The sequence below is a fragment of the Salarias fasciatus genome, unplaced genomic scaffold, assembly GCF_902148845.1.
Source record: "Salarias fasciatus unplaced genomic scaffold, fSalaFa1.1, whole genome shotgun sequence".
Lineage (NCBI taxonomy): Eukaryota > Metazoa > Chordata > Actinopteri > Blenniiformes > Blenniidae > Salarias > Salarias fasciatus.
The window spans coordinates 134,511-151,308 of record NW_021941232.1 but is presented as its reverse complement, the minus strand read 5'-3'; the positions used below and the strand labels follow the sequence as shown (position 1 = coordinate 151,308).

At 53.5% G+C, this 16,798-nt stretch overlaps 1 pseudogene; it reads right to left on the bottom strand.

The window, feature by feature from the left end:
* The window catches only part of LOC115384386 (regulating synaptic membrane exocytosis protein 2-like), a 50,166-nt pseudogene that overhangs the window by 22,848 nt on the left and 10,520 nt on the right, over positions 1 to 16,798 (bottom strand).

Genomic DNA, 16,798 nt, shown 5'->3' with positions numbered 1-16,798 from the left:
CGCCACCCTGGAGTGATGCCACACCCTGGAGTTATGTGCCACCCTGGAGTGATGCGCCACCCTGGAGTGATGCGCCACCCTGGAGTGATGTGCCACCCTGGAGTGATGCCACACCCTGGAGTGATGTGCCACCCTGGAGTGATGCGCCACCCTGGAGTGATGCGCCACCCTGGAGTGATGTGCCACCCTGGAGTGATGCCAAACCCTGGAGTGATGTGCCACCCTGGAGTGATGCGCCACCCTGGAGTGATGCGCCACCCTGGAGTGATGCGCCACCCTGGAGTGATGTCACACCCTGGAGTTATGTGCCACCCTGGAGTGATGCGCCACCCTGGAGTGACGTGCCACCCTGGAGTGATATGCCACCCTGGAGTGATGCCACACCCTGGAGTGATGTGCCACCCTGGAGTGATGCGCCACCCTGGAGTGATGCGCCACCCTGGAGTGATGTGCCACCCTGGAGTGATGCGCCACCCTGGAGTGATGCGCCACCCTGGAGTGATGTGCCACCCTGGAGTGATGCCACACCCTGGAGTGATGTGCCACCCTGGATTGATGAGCCAACCTTGGAGTGATGCCACACCCTGGAGTGATGTGCCACCCTCTAGTGATGAGCCACCCTGGAGTGATGCCACACCCTGGAGTGATGTGCCACCCTGGAGTGATGTGCCACCCTGGAGTGATGCCCCACCCTGGAGTGATGCGCCACCCTGGAGTGATGCCACACCCTGGAGTGATGTGCCACCCTGGAGTGATGCGCCACCCTGGAGTGATGCGCCACCCTGGAGTGATGTGCCACCCTGGAGTGATGCCACACCCTGGAGTGATGCCACACCCTGGAGTGATGTGCCACCCTGGAGTGATGCGCCACCCTGGAGTGATGCGCCACCCTGGAGTGATGTGCCACCCTGGAGTGATGCCACACCCTGGAGTGATGCGCCACCCTGGAGTGATGCCACACCCTGGAGTTATGTGCCACCCTGGAGTGATGCGCCACCCTGGAGTGATGTGCCACCCTGGAGTGATGCCACACCCTGGAGTGATGCCACACCCTGGAGTGATGTGCCACCCTGGAGTGATGCGCCACCCTGGAGTGATGCGCCACCCTGGAGTGATGTGCCACCCTGGAGTGATGCCACACCCTGGAGTGATGCGCCACCCTGGAGTGATGCCACACCCTGGAGTTATGTGCCACCCTGGAGTGATGCGCCACCCTGGAGTGATGCCACACCCTGGAGTGATGTGCCACCCTGGAGTGATGTCCCACCCTGGAGTGATGCCACACCCTGGAGTGATGCGCCACCTTGGAGTGATGCCACACCCTGGAGTTATGTGCCACCCTGGAGTGATGCGCCACCCTGGAGTGATGCCACACCCTGGAGTGATGCGCCACCCTGGAGTTATGTGCCACCCTGGAGTGATGCCACACCCTGGAGTGATGTGCCACCCTGGAGTGATGCCACACCCTGGCGTGATGTGCCACCCTGGAGTGATGCCACACCCTGGAGTGATGCCACACCCTGGAGTGAGGGGGCGGAGTCTACTGTCCTCTCTGGTTGTCCAGGGGTCAGTAGTCAAGTTTATTTCTATGCACATTCACAGACGGCTGAGCCAGAGAGCTTCACAAAGTGCAGACAACAAAAGCAGCCATAAGAGGCGAAAAGTCAAAATTAATCAACAATCAGTAAAATAAATCTCAAAATCAAACACAAAAAAGACTAAAGACAAGGTAGGGCCGAGCTGAAGGCCCGAGAAAAGAGGTGCGTCTTCAGCAGGGATTTAAAAATTCTAAATGGTATTTTTATTGTGAACGTGGAAACAGATGAGATCAGGAAAATAGTGAAGAACTTTGGGAATAAAAGATCATGTGACTGTGAGGGATCAGACATGTCGGTTATAAAGAAGATCCTTGAGTCAGTCATTGAACCACTCGCATACATTTGTAATCTGTCTTTAAAAACCAGAACTTTTCCTGAAAAAATGAAAATAGCCAAAGTTGTTCCTCTTTTTAAAAATGGGGATGAACACGAATTCTGACATGACCGGCCGGAGCCTCCGCTGCCACCGCCCAACACTTCAGGAAAGATCTTTGAACCAACCATGAAGAACCAACGAATTCATACGAAAGGAAAATCTCTTCATTAGCAGTCAGTACGGTTTCAGGACCCCCGTCCCGTCCGTCCCCTCTGTCCCCTCTGTCCCCTGCGTCCCCTCCGTCCCGTCCATCCCCTCTGTCCTCTCAGTCCTCTAGGTCCCCTCCGTCTCCTCTGTCCCCTCCGTCCCCTCTGTCCCCTCCGTCCCCTCCGTCCCCTCTGTCCCCTCCGTCCCCTCTGTCCCCTCCGTCCCTTCTGTCCCTTCCGTCCCGTCCGTCCCCTCTGTCCCCTCTGTCCCCTGCGTCCCCTCCGTCCCGTCCATCCCCTCTGTCCTCTCAGTCCTCTAGGTCCCCTCCGTCTCCTCTGTCCCCTCCGTCCCCTCTGTCCCCTCCGTCCCCTCTGTCCCCTCTAGGTCCCCTCCGTCCCCTCCGTCCCATCCGTCCCTTCCGTCCCCTCCGTCCCATCCGTCCCATCCGTCCCCTCCGTCCCCTCCGTCCCCTCCGTCCCTCCGGTCCGTTCCCCTGTTGTATTTGCCAGTCACCACTACAACCATCACTTGCTGCATCTCCATGGTGACTGGGTCCAAGTCACATGTGGAGAGCTGCATGCTGGGAAGTGTAGAGCAGTGAAGGAGGTGAAACAGTGCAGAGGTCAGCACTGTTTTCCAGAAGGCCCCAGAGCAAAGCATGCTGGGAGAGAAAGGGGTGTGAGGCCCACCTGAGCAGCTCCTGGTCCAAGGCTTCTGGCTGGTAGGGGAAGTCTGGAATGAAGTCCTGACTGAAGAACACAAAGACTTCTCAGTCCCTCGTTACAGTGGGAGCCTGTGCCAATACATTACCCACAATGCACAGCACTCACCTGTAGTCCTCAAAGCTCCCACTCATGGTGAGGTTTAAATATCTTTTCACAAATAAGCAAAGTTAAATCAGATTTCTTCAACTCTGAAGGGTCAGTGTACAAATACTACTAGTACTGCAACGAATCCTCTCACCTCTAGTAACACTGCTACGAACACACACACACACACACACACACACACACACACACACACACACACACACACACACACACACACACAAACTGAACGGCTGCCAGAAGCTCAGCCATCCATTGAGAGTGAATTGGTTTTCAGATCAGGGACATTTTGACAAATGGACGAAAGATTGAACATGCAGTAAACCACTCCACTGCCAACACCATCACTACAACCACTCCACTGCCAACACCGTCACTACAACCACTCCACTGCCAACACCATCACTACAACCACTCCACTGCCAACACCGTCACTACAACCACTCCACTGCCAACACCGTCACTACAACCACTCTTCTGCCAACACCGTCACTACAACCACTCCACTGCCAACACCATCACTACAACCACTCCACTGCAACACCGTCACTACAACCACTCCACTGCCAACACCGTCACTACAACCACTCTACTGCCAACACCGTCACTACAACCACTCCACAGCCAACACCGTCACTACAACCACTCCACTGCCAACACCGTCACTACAACCACTCCACTGCCAACTCCGTCACTACAACCACTCTTCTGCCAACACCGTCACTACAACCACTCCACTGCCAACACCGTCACTACAACCACTCCACAGCCAACACCGTCACTACAACCACTCCACTGCCAACACCGTCACTACAACCACTCCACAGCAAACACCGTCACTACAACCACTCCACTGCCAACACCGTCACTACAACCACTCCACTGCCAACAGCGTCACTACAACCACTCTACTGCCAACACCGTCACTACAACCACTCTACTGCAACAGCATCACTACAACCACTCCACTGCAACAGCATCACTACAACCACTCCACAGCCAACACCGTCACTACAACCACTCTACTGCCAACACCGTCACTACAACCACTCTACTGCAACAGCATCACTACAACCACTCCACCGCAACAGCATCACTACAACCACTCCACAGCCAACACCGTCACTACAAGCACTCCACTGCCAACACCGTCACTACAACCACTCTACTGCCAACACCATCACTACAACCACTCCACTGCCAACACCGTCACTACAACCACTCCACAGCCAACACCGTCACTACAACCACTCCACTGCCAACACCGTCACTACAACCACTCCACTGCCAACACCGTCACTACAACCACTCCACTGCCAACACCGTCACTACAACCACTCCACAGCCAACACCGTCACTACAACCACTCCACTGCAACAGCATCACTACAACCACTCCACTGCAACAGCATCACTACAACCACTCCACTGCCAACAGCATCACTACAACCACTCCAGTGCAACAGCATCACTACAACCACTCCACTGCCAACACCGTCACTACAACCACTCTACTGCCAACACCGTCACTACAACCACTCCACTGCCAACACCGTCACTACAACCACTCCACTGCAACAGCATCTCTACAACCACTCCACTGCCAACACCGTCACTACAACCACTTCACTGCCAACACCATCACTACAACCACTCTACTACCAACACCACCACTACAACCACTCTAGTGCCAACACTGTTCCTCGTGCTGCTACAGCTAAAGCTACTGCGGTTGTGACTGTACCTCTCTTGAGAATCGAGAGAATTGGTGTAAGACATCCTTCTCACCGGTCTCCTGCATAAAACAAGAGATATTCAGAGACCTGCACTACCCTAATACTACACCGCTACTCTACAGATGTACTCACATTACAACTGGACTTCACCAGTAATACACATTCACTCACACTACAGCTACACCATCACTCCACTTTCATTAAATCCATATTAGATTATTAGGGTTCCTGTACGACACTAGTCACAGTGTAGCACAGGAATGGTGTGTGTGTGCGACCATCATCTGACAACACTCCTGTGAACCACTGTCTGTGAACACCACTGTGAACCATTGTCTGTCAATGCTACTATGAACCACTGTCCAGATTCCAGGGTCTTTTTTCAATCTGACTGAAAACAATCGTGTTAAACGCTCGTGTAAACATAGACAGCAGACAAAGTGATTCACAGTGAATCGTGGTTCTCCAGGGTCCCGGTTTTCCAGGGTCCTGGTTCTCCAGGGTCCCGGTAAAGTGGATCATACGTGCCCTGTGACATGAGGACAGAGTCTCTTGCAGACCTTCCTGGTCTTTCTCTGAGCAGCAGCCGTCCTCGGCTCCGAGCAGAGAGTTTCTACCTGCTGGATCTCTGATCGATAACGTTCCATCGTCTCCAGGAGGCACTGCTCAGAGAGCCCCTCCCCGCCCAGCACCACGTGTTGAGCACCGAGGCTCCGCCCCGCCTGCCGGTGTTCCAGATGAACTGGTGTCCGTGTTAACTGGTGACCAACAGGTGTTGAACCTGAACCTTGTAGAGGTTCTAGTGACGCCGGTTCTCTACAGCTCCAGTAAATTTATCAGTTCAGAGTCTTTAGTGAGTCTGATTCTAACATCTGCTGCTTCCAGCGTGTTTACAGGAACCGTCACTCATTACCATGGCAACCAGTTCATCCGTCACACCGGGCGGCGGTCCGCTGGCAGTCTACCACCGAGCTCTTTCAACACCCGGCTCCACCTCTGCTCTGCAACGTTTCTTCTCTCAGGGTTTGATTAGAAAGTGTTTCTCAGCACCGTCCAGCTCTGCTGCTGGCTTTTGACTTTCCTGCTTCCTGTTTCCTGCTTCCTGTTTCCTGCTTCCTGTTTCCTGTTTCCTGTCACGTCATCACGCAGAACAAATAATCCCTGTTTAATTGACTCCACTGTTAGGATCTGTTTATATGAAAAACGGAGCAGATTATGGACCGGCGTAGACCACCTGGAACAATGGGATCAGAAATACAATCCGCTCCGAGTGAAGCGGATCAGTGTTCATATGAACCTTTACAATCCGCTTTGCCTACAGTCCCATTATATGTGGCCATGGAAACATGGCCATTGTCTGTCAACGCTACTGTGGACCATTGTCTGTGAACACTCGTGTTGTCAGGTCCAGGTGGATTGTAATCAGGATCCTTTAGTTCCTGCTCAGTGACTGAGGTCAGAGGTCAGAGGCCATGAAGGTCAACATCAACAAACACCAGAGCCGGCTCCAGTCCAGACCCGGGTCCAGGTTCAGAGCTGTTGTCTGATTGGCGACTGCAGAGAAGGGGTGGGCTTCACCTGTCTGCTTGGCTGTACAGGTGTGACTGAAACCCAGCCAGCCGCTGATTGGCTGACAGTCAGTCTGACAGGTGATTGGCTGACGTTCAGTCTGACAGCTGATTGGCTGGCGTTCAGTCTGACAGCTGATTGGCTGGCGTTCAGTCTGACAGGGGATTGGCCGGTTCTCCGGCAGACCCGGGTCAGGGACTGGGCTTTCATTGGTTACCTGTCCCAGCTGCTGTACTGCCCGGCGTCGGAGTACGCCCGGCTTAGTTTGGAGCCTCGTAACAGTCGAACGGCATCTTCTCTGTACAGCGGGTACAGATTGTTAGCACTGGCAACGAGAGGTCACAGGTCAAAAGGTCAGAGGTCACACACGGGCCAGAAGTCAACATGGAATGTGGAAGTTTGTCCCTGTTGTGTGGAGGAAGCAGTGTCCGTTTGAAGACATGAGGACAGGTGGAGTGTGTCTCAGCCACCAGCCCACCTGTGAAGAGGCGGCTGACTCGGCGACCGCGGCCGCATCCTGACCGCGTCGTGTCGAGAACAGTGATTGGACGACTGGATGACCTGCTCCGGCACGGAGAGCGTGGAGCCGTGGAAGTCCCGCCCATTCAGCCGGCAGTCTGCAAAGAGTGAAGACTGAAGCCGCCTCCCACGTCTCACTGGACCAGGACTGGATCAAAGATCTGATCAGAACTCATTACAATGAGTTGTATTTAACTTGGAGGGACTGTGAGTCCACGACTGTGCCTGCAATGCATGATGGGATCTGGAGTTCACCTGAAATCACACCAATGCCGTCTTCACAGTCAAAATCTGAGAAGTCGCTGTCGCTGATCCTCTGAGAGCCTGTAGACCGCAAACATTCTGATCAAACCACACACACACACACACACACACACACACACACACACACACACACACACACACACACACACAGGTCTGCTTACCTGGGCTGTAGTACAGACCTTTGTCTGGCATATGAACAGAAGAAAAGCAGAGTCAGCAGCATGAAGACGCACGTGTGAGTGAGTGTGTGTGTGTGTGTGTGTGTGTGTGTGTGTGTGTGTGTGTGTGTGTGTGTGTGTGTGTGTGTGTGTGTGTGTGTGTGTGAGTGTGTGTGTGTTCTCACTCGGCAGCCTCCTCCCGCTCTGGGTGAGCTCGGCCTGCAGTCCTCTCCTCTGCAGGTAGGGGGAGGCGCTGGGCAGCGGCAGCGACGTCCCATCATGCACCTGCAGTTTGTACCAGTGAGGCTGATCGTCCAGCAGAGCAGAGTCCAGCTCGATGAGCACCTGCAGCACGGAGAACCCATGGCAGAGCTGAGGAACACTGTGGAACCTCTGGCTGTGACCAGGACGATCCAGCAGAACTTATGGAGAACGTTGACGAAACCAACAAGGAAGCACCCTGTCTCACTCCGTGTCTCACTCAGTCTCACTCTGTATCTCACTCTATATCTCACTCTGTCTCACTCAATATATCACTCAGTGTCTCACTTGGTGTCTCACTCAATATATCACTCACTCAGCCTCACTCTGTCTCACTCAGTGTCTCACTCAATGTCTCACTCTGTCTCACTCAGTGTCTCACTCAATGTCTCACTCTGTCTCACTCAATATATCACTTAATATCTCACTGTCTCACTGTGTCTCACTCAGTATATCACTGAATGTATCACTCTCTCACTCAGTCTCACTATGTATCTCACTCTGTGTCTCACTCTATACATCACTTAGTGTCTCACTCTGTATCTCACTCAAAATATCACTCAATGTCTCACTCACTCTGTCTCACTCTGTGACTCACTCTGTGTCTCACTCAATATATCACTCAATGTCTCACTCAGACTCACTATGTGTCTCACTCTATATATCACTCTGTGTCTCACTCAATATATCACTCAATGTCTCACTCAGACTCACTATGTGTCTCACTCTATATATCACTCTGTGTCTCACTCAATATATCACTCAATGTCTCACTCAGACTCACTGTGTCTCACTCTATATATCACTCAGTGACTCACTCTGTGTCTCACTCAATATTTCACTCAATGTCTCGCTCTCTCAGTCTCACTCTGTCTCACTCTGTGACTCACTCTGTGTCTCACTCAATATATCACTCAATGTCTCACTCAGACTCACTGTGTCTCACTCTATATATCACTCAGTGACTCACTCTGTGTCTCACTCAATATATCACTCAATGTCACACTGTCACTCTAACTCACTCAGTGTCTCTCTCAGTCTCACTCAGTGTCTCACTGTGTCTCACTGCACGTCTCACTCCATGCGCTGCTCACCTCTCCCAGGAAGGCGCTGTCCTCCTCCCGGACCCGGGCCTGGTCCCAGACCGTCAGCTCCAGCGTCCGGTCCCGGAACTCCCGCCGCTGCACCGGAGAGAACATGAAGGTCTGGTTCCACCGAGGTTCCACAGACTTCTTCACCGTCTTCGTCCTGCGTTTACTTTTATCACTGCGTGGACAAGAGGGACCCGTAAACGGCCAATCACAGACCACTGCTGAACCTCCTCTGCTCTGATTGGTCCTCTGCGGTACCTTCTGTCAGGCAGGAAGTAGATCTTCACATAAGGATTCCTCGGCCGACCGTCGTCCCGAACAGGAAGTTCTTTAGCTCCAAGAACCGTGACGATCAGCTGATGACCGACTTTATCGTACCACAGTCTCACCTGGAGGAGAACCTCACCGTCAGAGTCAGGAACCGCAGGACGGCTGGAACCTCCAGACGTTCTGCTGCTCCAGACACCAGAACAGGAGAGGAACCGAGAAGCAGGACGGCCAGACGGCAGACGCAACAGAGGAACCACAGAGGAACCTGCTGGAACGTCAGAACCGGGACTCAAAGCAACAGGGAGCAGGACTAAACAAGTTCCGATCCGCAGAACAAGAACCAGAGAGGAACCCTCCGAAACCCTGACCCTGTTTCTGCAGGTTTCCTCCCGGGAACTCACCGGCTGCAATCAACCTGCAGGGACTTCTGGGACAGGATGGAGACAGGCTGGGGACAGGCTGGAAACAGGCTGGGGAAAGGCTGGAGGACAGACTGGAGGACAGGCTGGGGACAGGCTGGAGGACAGGCTGGAGACAGGCTGGAGGACAGGCTGGAGGACAGGCTGGAGGACAGGCTGGAGACAGGCTGGAGGACAGGCTGGAGGACAGACTGGAGGACAGGCTGGGGACAGGCTGGAGGACAGGCTGGAGACAGGCTGGAGGACAGGCTGGAGGACAGGCTGGAGGACAGGCTGGAGGACAGGCTGGAGGACAGGCTGGAGGACAGACTGGAGGACAGGCTGGAGGACAGACTGGAGGACAGGCTGGGGACAGGCTGGAGGACAGCCTCAGAGGACAGGCTGGAGGACAGGCTGGAGGACAGGCTGGAGGACAGGCTGGGGACAGGCTGGAGGACAGCCTCAGAGGACAGCATTTTTGCATGTAAACGGATCCCTGATGTACAGATGTGACAGAAATATAACAGGTGGTGGGGTGGCTTTTTATGTACAGGATCAAATACCAGTTAGAACTAGACTCGACCTTGGTTGCATTGGTGTTGAAGCGCTGTGGTTGGAAGTGCAGTCGCCACACATCAAGTCCATCCTGATTGGTTGTTGCTGGAGGCCACCCAATGCACCTATAGTCTGTTCAGATCGGATCTGTGGCATGTTGGACAAAGTATGTGATATAAATAATGAGATCTATTTTTTAGGTGACCTAAATATTGATTGGAGTTTGAACATCTGCTCTTTAAAAAATAAGTTGCGGGCTACGACAGATACTTGCAACTTGTCACAAGTAGTTACAAAACCAACAAGAGTCACCTATAATGCTACGTTCACACCGGACGCGTTGCAGGCGTCACGGGCGTCACTGACGCCTCAAAGCTGAAGCGAGTAAAGTGTGGAATTCGACGCGTGTTCAAATTACACACGAAGCTTGCAACGCTCGCGACGCGCGGCAGCTTGGTGGCGGGAGTGGGAGGAGCTTGTGTCCTGTCTTCATGTTGACAATGGCGGGATCGGTGCATAAATCACTTTAGCTCTAAACTCTTCAAATGTATAACTTTGTCGGTTTTTTTTTTTAAAGTAGCCGACAAAGTGGTCGTTTAGAGCCCGATTGTGTCGTTTGTTTTTCCGAATGCCAACTGTTTATGATTTTGTTCCGATGAAATGTGAGCCAGCCGCAGTGAGCGGCTCCAGCAGGAGGAGTCAGAGCAGGAGAGAAGCAGAGCACACAGGAACCCTGGCCCCCCCCCGGGTCCCCCCGCCCGGCACGGCGCGCAGCGCTGTTCCCCCGACCCAGCAGCCCAGCCTCCAGGCCCGGTCGGGCTTTGGCGGCGGGCGACGCGCATCACACCTTCGGCCGCCCCCGCCTCTCCGACCGGCTTCCCGGCGACCCGCAGCAGGACCGAGACGCGCCGTCTCACCCAGCGGTCCTACGGAGCGAGCCCGCCAGCGAGCCTCCGCCTCGGAGCGGGCCCGCTCCGGGCGTCGCACCGAGGCGGCCCCCCGGTGCGGCGCGTCACCCCAGCGGCGGGCCCGCCGGCGAGCCTCCGCCTCTCCCGGGCCCTGTTTGACGAGCTTCTGGCCCGCGTCAGCGCTCAGAGTGCTCGTCTGTGATTGGATGACGCTCGGCGTTGACGCTTCCAAAGTTCAATTTTCCCAACTTCAGGCGTTGACGCCTTCAACGCGTGACGCGCATGGCGCTCGTCGGCAACGCTCGAAAAGCTCAGAAAGCGACGCTCGAAAAGCGCCTGATGCGCGTTGGGTGCGTTGAAGCTCGTCCACCGTAGACTTTGAATGTAAAAGCGACGCCCGTGACGCCTGCAACGCGTCCGGTGTGAACGTACCTTAAGTCTGACGGGACACAAACCGCGACATGTATTGATTTGCTTTTCACCAATGCAACAGATTCATGTTCAAAAGCAGTTTCAACTGGTGCTGGTTTCAGTGATCATAATTTAATTGCAATTAACAGAAAAACTAAAGTACCAAAATCTGGAGAGAAGATAATTATAAAACGCTTTTTTAAACAGTTTAGTGAAGCTAGTTTTTGTGCCGACATTAGAAATGTTGACTGGTCACAAGTGTTGCTGGAAGATGATCCTGATGCAGCTTTGGAGGTTTTCACAAATTTTATTTTTTTACTGATGAACATGCCCCATTAAGGCGAATGACGGTGAGAAATACTGCATCCCCATGGTTAGATTTAGAACTCAAAGAATATATTAAACAAAGAGAGAAAGTAAAGACAGAGGCGATCTCATCAGGTCACAATGCATTATGGGAAAGGTACAGACAATTAAGGAATTATGTTACCAAATTAAATCGAACAAAAAAGAGGGCTTATTATGAAACTAAATTTAAGGAGGCAAAAGCAGACAGGAATGAAACATGGAATACTCTAAATGAATTAACTGGAAGAAAATGTAAATTTACACCAACATACCTGGAAGTAGGTGATTTATTCTTGACTAAACCTTCTGATATAGCTGATCATTTAACTGATTCTTTTAAAAATAAAATCCAGAATTTAAGGAAAAACCTGATTTCAAAGACTGAAGGTGATTTATCATTTAGAACAATTAAAAATAACATTATGAAAGGGAAATCGTGTGCATTTGCTTTTGATAAAGTAACTGTAACTACAGTGGAAAATGTGTTGCAAGTAATGAAAGTAAAACCTCCAGGGATTGATGAACTTGATGTACAGTTATTGAAATTAGTAGTTGATGTAATTTCGACGCCTGTGTGTCACATTATTAATCTAAGTTTAGAAAAATGTAAATGGCCTGTCAAATGGAAAACAGCTAAAATCGTTCCTATTCCGAAAAACACTAAAGAACCCTTTTCTGGAAAAACAGTAGGCCTGTTAGTATTTTGCCCATTTTGAGTAAAATTATGGAAAGAATAGTTTATGATCAAATCACTTATTATTTTTGTAAAAATGGTTTGAATGCACCGTGTCAACATGCTTATAAGAAAGGGCGCTCCAGCGACTGCCTTCGCTCAGAGGACGGATGATTGGTCAAATGATGCTGATAAAGGGAAATGAATTGGGACTGTATTGCCTGATCTGAGTGCAGCGTTTGACCTACTTGATCATGATTTAATTTTGGAAAAGCTAAGTTGTTATGGTTTTAAAAACTCTGCAATTCTATGGATTAAAAGTTACCTTATTAACAGAGATTAGAGCGTCTTGTTTAATGGTAGTTATTCTGAGACAAGGCCTCTTTCATGTGGAGTGCCGCAAGGGAGCTGTCTAGGACCGTTGTTATTTTCCATTTTACAAACGATTTGCCTTTTATTCTGGAGCGTGCCACTCTTGTTCTATATGCAGACGATTCAACTATTTATGTGTCTGGTGACAATATTGCAGAATTGAATACACGACTGAATAATGAATTAAAATTAGTAGAATATTGGATCAACGAAAATAAGTTGGTAATTAATGCTGAGAAAACTAAATGCATGGTCATAGGTTCAACATATTATTTAAAAGATTTTCCTGCTTTGCGTTTGTCTGTAGGAAGCTCGATCATTGAACAAGTCACTGAGGCCAAGCTGCTGGTGTGACGGTGGACGGCCTGCTGACCTGGAATCAGCAAATAAAACAGATATTACATAAAATGGGCAGAAGTATGGCAGCAGTTCAAAACTGTAGAAAATGTGTACCACACCGAATAAGAAAGATTTTGGTTGAATCAGTAGTTTTGTGTCATTTAGATTATTGTTCCGTTATTCGGTCAGCCACTGCTGAAACTAACATCAATAAACTTCAGGTTGCACAAAATAAAGCAGCTCGGCTCGTCCTGAACTGTTCTTTTAGGACAAGCATTGAAGACATGCAGAACCAGCTGGCGTGGCTGAGAGTAGAAAGTAGAATAAATTATTCTCTTACAAAATTTATCAGAAATATTATAATTACAAGAACACCAGCAATACTCTACAATAAGCTGACCTTCTTCAGTGATGTGCTTCAGCATTCTACCCGTCAAACAGTTGAGGGACGTTTTCTGTTCCCTGTCTGTGGATCCAGTCACATTCAGAGATCGGTGCACTATAGAGCGATGGTGGCCTGGAACCGTCTGCCGCAGTTTCTGATTTCACAGATGTACACAACTTATTTTTGTAAACAAATGAGACTATTTTTATTCACTCAGGAATAACATGGAACTGGTCATTTCTGACTGTTTAATGGTGAGCTGTTTCGTCTGTTTTGATATTGTTTTGTTTTTGTTAATGTCGTCTTTGTTGATAGTTATGTTATTGTCGGTATGAATGTTGTCTGTACATCCTGTTGTTGACGTGATGCTCAGTGTTGGTGCAGAAATATTTCTGATGAAGTTTAGACCCCAGGAAGAACAGCAACTGTTTTAACAGCAGCTAATGGGGACAGGCTGGAGGACAGCCTCAGAGGACAGGCTGGAGGACAGGCTGGAGGACAGGCTGGAGGACAGCCTCAGAGGACAGGCAGGGGACAGGCTAGAGACAGGCTGGGGACAGGCTGGAGGACAGGCTGGAGACAGGCTGGAGGACAGCCTCAGAGGACAGGCTGGAGGACAGGCTGGAGATAGGCTGGAGGACAGCCTCAGAGGACAGGCTGGAGACAGGCTGGAGGACAGGCTGGAGACAGGCTGGGGACAGGCTGGGGACAGGCTGGAGGACAGCCTCAGAGGACAGGCTGGAGGACAGGCTGGAGGACAGGCTGGAGACAGGCTGGAGGACAGCCTCAGAGGACAGGCTGGAGGACAGGCTGGAGGACAGGCTGGAGACAGGCTGGGGACAGGCTGGGGACAGGCTGGAGGACAGCCTCAGAGGACAGGCAGGGGACAGGCTAGAGACAGGCTGGGGACAGGCTGGAGGACAGCCTCAGAGGACAGGCTGGAGGACAGCCTCAGAGGACAGGCTGGGGACAGGCTGGAGGACAGGCTGGAGACAGGCTGGGGACAGGCTGGAGGACAGACTGGAGGACAGGCTGGAGGACAGGCTGGAGGACAGGCTGGAGGACAGACTGGAGGACAGGCTGGAGGACAGACTGGAGGACAGGCTGGGGACAGGCTGGAGGACAGGCTGGAGGACAGGCTGGAGGACAGGCTGGAGGACAGGCTGGAGGACAGGCTGGAGACAGGCTGGAGGACAGACTGGAGGACAGGCTGGAGGACAGGCTGGAGGACAGGCTGGAGACAGGCTGGAGGACAGGCTGGAGACAGGCTGGAGGACAGACTGGAGGACAGGCTGGAGGACAGACTGGAGGACAGGCTGGGGACAGGCTGGAGGACAGGCTGGAGACAGGCTGGAGGACAGGCTGGGGACAGGCTGGAGGACAGACTGGACGACAGGCTGGAGGACAGACTGGAGGACAGGCTGGAGGACAGACTGGAGGACAGGCTGGGGACAGGCTGGAGGAAAGACTGGAGGACAGACTGGAGGACAGGCTGGAGGACAGGCTGGAGGACAGGCTGGAGACAGGCTGGGGACAGGCTGGAGACAGGCTGGAGGACAGACTGGAGGACAGGCTGGAGGACAGACTGGAGGACAGGCTGGGGACAGGCTGGAGGACAGGCTGGAGACAGGCTGGAGGACAGGCTGGAGGACAGACTGGAGGACAGACTGGAGGACAGGCTGGGGACAGGCTGGAGGACAGACTGGAGGACAGACTGGAGGACAGGCTGGAGGACAGACTGGAGGACAGGCTGGGGACAGGCTGGAGGACAGACTGGAGGACAGGCTGGGGACAGACTGGAGGACAGGCTGGGGACAGACTGGAGGACAGGCTGGGGACAGGCTGGAGGACAGGCTGGAGGACAGGCTGGGGACAGGCTGGAGGACAGACTGGAGGACAGGCTGGGGACAGACTGGAGGACAGGCTGGGGACAGGCTGGAGGACAGACTGGAGGACAGGCTGGGGACAGACTGGAGGACAGGCTGGGGACAGACTGGAGGACAGACTGGAGGACAGGCTGGGGACAGACTGGAGGACAGGCTGGAGGACAGACTGGAGGACAGGCTGGGGACAGGCTGGAGACAGGCTGGGGACAGGCTGGAGGACAGGCTGGAGGACAGGCTGGGGACAGGCTGGAGGACAGACTGGAGGACAGACTGGAGGACAGGCTGGAGGACAGACTGGAGGACAGACTGGAGGACAGGCTGGGGACAGGCTGGAGGACAGACTGGAGGACAGGCTGGGGACAGACTGGAGGACAGGCTGGGGACAGACTGGAGGACAGGCTGGGGACAGGCTGGAGGACAGACTGGAGGACAGGCTGGGGACAGGCTGGAGGACAGACTGGAGGACAGGCTGGGGACAGACTGGAGGACAGGCTGGGGACAGGCTGGAGGACAGACTGGAGGACAGGCTGGGGACAGACTGGAGGACAGACTGGAGGACAGGCTGGGGACAGACTGGAGGACAGACTGGAGGACAGGCTGGGGACAGACTGGAGGACAGGCTGGAGGACAGACTGGAGGACAGGCTGGGGACAGGCTGGAGACAGGCTGGGGACAGGCTGGAGGACAGGCTGGAGGACAGGCTGGAGGACAGACTGGAGGACAGGCTGGAGGACAGGCTGGAGGACAGACTGGAGGACAGGCTGGGGACAGACTGGAGGACAGGCTGGGGACAGGCTGGAGGACAGACTGGAGGACAGGCTGGGGCCAGACTGGAGGACAGACTGGAGGACAGGCTGGGGACAGACTGGAGGACAGACTGGAGGACAGGCTGGGGACAGACTGGAGGACAGGCTGGAGGACAGACTGGAGGACAGGCTGGAGGACAGGCTGGAGGACAGGCTGGAGGACAGGCTGGAGGACAGGCTGGAGACAGGCTGGAGGACAGGCTGGAGACAGGCTGGAGGACAGGCTGGGGACAGGCTGGAGGACAGACTGGAGGACAGGCTGGGGACAGGCTGGAGGACAGACTGGAGGACAGGGTGGGGACAGACTGGAGGACAGACTGGAGGACAGGCTGGGGACAGACTGGAGGACAGGCTGGAGGACAGCCTCAGAGGACAGGCTGGAGGACAGGCTGGAGGACAGGCTGGAGGACAGGCTGGGGACAGGCTGGAGACAGGCTGGGGACAGGCTGGAGGACAGACTGGAGGACAGGCTGGGGACAGACTGGAGGACAGACTGGAGGACAGGCTGGGGACAGACTGGAGGACAGACTGGAGGACAGGCTGGGGACAGACTGGAGGACAGGCTGGAGGACAGCCTCAGAGGACAGGCTGGAGGACAGGCTGGAGGACAGGCTGGAGGACAGGCTGGGGACAGGCTGGACACAGGCTGGGGACAGGCTGGAGGACAGGCTGGAGGACAGACTGGAGTCTGAAAAAAAACTGAATTGAACTGAATACAGGCGTCTGAAATGAACTTCCTCTGCAGGGGGACGGGGCTCCCTGAGGGACAGGGGGAGGAGCTACATCACCTGGGGGAGGAGCTACGTCACCTGGGGGAGGAGCTACGTCAACTGGGAGGAGCTACATCACCAGGGAGGAGCTTTGTCACCTGGGGGGAGGAGCTACAACACCGCTGTTCAGAG